The sequence below is a fragment of the Myotis davidii genome, unplaced genomic scaffold (assembly GCF_000327345.1).
Source record: "Myotis davidii unplaced genomic scaffold, ASM32734v1 scaffold1293, whole genome shotgun sequence".
NCBI lineage: Eukaryota > Metazoa > Chordata > Mammalia > Chiroptera > Vespertilionidae > Myotis > Myotis davidii.
The window spans coordinates 55,937-58,368 of NW_006284337.1; positions in this window are offsets into that span (position 1 = coordinate 55,937).

A 2,432-nucleotide genomic window follows, 5' to 3' on the forward strand; every position below is an offset into this window, starting at 1 on the left:
ATTTTTTTTTTTTAGTTTCTCTTTCTGAGTTCATTATTGGTGTATAAAAATGCCATAGATTTCTGGGTTCTAATTTTGTATCCTGCTATGTAGCCGAATTCATTTATTAAATCTAGTAGTTTTTTGATGGAGTCTTTAGGGTTTTCTATGTACAATATCATGTGTTCTGCAAATAATGACAGTTTTACTTCTTCCTTTCCAATTTGGATGCCTAGTATTTCCTTTGTTTGCCACAGACTATTCCCATGGAAAATAGATTCAAATGATACCAATACAAGCTATATAACTTTTTTAAATGCATGTAAAATGCAAAAAGTTATAAATGCAAGTGATATGTGGGGCAAGAGTGAAAACCAAGCTGGGGAGATGGAACTACTAGGGATGGAAAAGCAGGCTCCAATCACAAGGGAATTTGTTGAGTTGAGACTTCTATTTAGCACAGGGTTTTGGGAAATAATTTGTGAGTGTTTCCTCATATAATTTTAGAACTCCTTGTATATTATATAGTTTTGGAAATACTTGTATACTATAATTCTGATAGAAGCTGTATTTTGTAAAGATGAAATTAGTGCTTTACTTTCTAAGTTCCCTTTTTTGTTTAGTGAATATGTATCCATCAATTTGATTGTCCTTTAGATATTGCCAAAGTTTAGATTTAAATTGATTTCAGGCAGAAATGAACCTGCTTCTAAATTAAATAAAACAATGCACAACAGAAGAAAAATTTCAAATAATAAAAACAATATTCATAATGAAATGATTCTCTTTCCCACACCCACACATTAACACACAATGCTAACTACTAAAGAGACACTTTGGGGGGGGGATGTGGGAAAAAGCAATATCACTTTGATGTATGTTCTACTCTTAATTTAAAGACAATAATGTTCTATTTGTACTTGAAGTTTGATTTGTTGGGATATTTCTTGAGTTAAATTATCAGAACACCATATTAATATATGTCACTTTATAAAATGGTATAAAGTCATATAAAATATTCCCAAATGAAACCAACATGACTACATTGAGAGTAGTTCCATACTTTTAATATATTTATTATGATATTGGGATAATTATAATTGTTATTTTATTTGAAATTTTAATATCATATAGTAAGGCTTAGACTTAGTATGCAACCACATGTATGCCATTCCACAAAGTCACATAGCTCAAGAGATTCTGGGTATCTATTCATCATATATAGTAAGTAAAAATAATAGCATTTTATTATAATTATTTGTCTTTAACAAGTTATTTCTTATGTTCTTTTTCAGGATTATGTCCCCAAAAATGTGTTAGAGTATAAAAAAGAAGATGCATTTATAGGTTTACAAGATAAATATTTGATAGATACTTGAATTGCTGCCCATTAAGCTTACTATCTTGGAAAGAGGAAATACAAAGACAACTTTTTGTTATTTCTTGTTTCTTCCTGAAAAAGATGTAACCAAAATTCATAAAAAGTAAAATTAAAAATTAATGTTTCCTCTCCTCTCTGCCTGATTCCACACTTTGAGTTAATAGTACCATTTATTGGGCAGCTTTCCCCCAACCACTAATCCCAACAGAATTTGAAAGCTGCAAAATGAAAACTGGAAGCCAGAACACTGAGAATGACATTGTTGCAAACAATCTCAGCATGTGTATACTTCTGGCTTTGACATTGGCTCTGTATTTTAATTAACAGACTAGTTCATCAGGCAGTGGCTGTTTTCAGGTATTATATAATTGTACCACATTACAAAGGTTGGAAAAAATCTCAATGTAACAGAAAAAGTGGTCTCCATAGGTAGTTTAGGAATCAGAACTACTGGTGTTTATTTACCTTTTCTATTTTTGTTAGAATAAATGTTAAATCAGCACTGGAAGACATGGTGCATAAGAAGAGAGTAAGAAATGAATCATTACTACTTTACAGTATACAAGTGGTTATATATACCTAAACTCTAACTATAAATAAATATGTGTATGTATATATATTGTCCAATTGAGTAATCACTATCCATAGGTAGCTAAATTTAAACTAATTAAAACTAAATAAACTTTAAAATTCAACTCTTCAGTTGCACTATAGACATTTCAACTGATGAGAAGCCACATATAGCTAGTAGTTATCATTTTCTTTTATAGGATATTTCAATCATTGCAGAAAATTCTATTGAACAGTGATATTTTAGACTATATTTATATCTATATACATTATAACATGAAAAATATAAAATTAAAAGATTATACTCAAAGTGAATAGACATTCTAATATTTTCCCTTTCCCCAAAGAACAAGACTGTACATGTATAATCTTTGTGTGCCTACATTGCTCTTTGGAGAATTTGACTGCCCTATATAAAAGGAAGTATCAAACTCATGAAATTTATTTATTTTTTAAAATATATTTTTATTGATTTCAGAGAGGGAGGAAAAGGGGGAGAGAT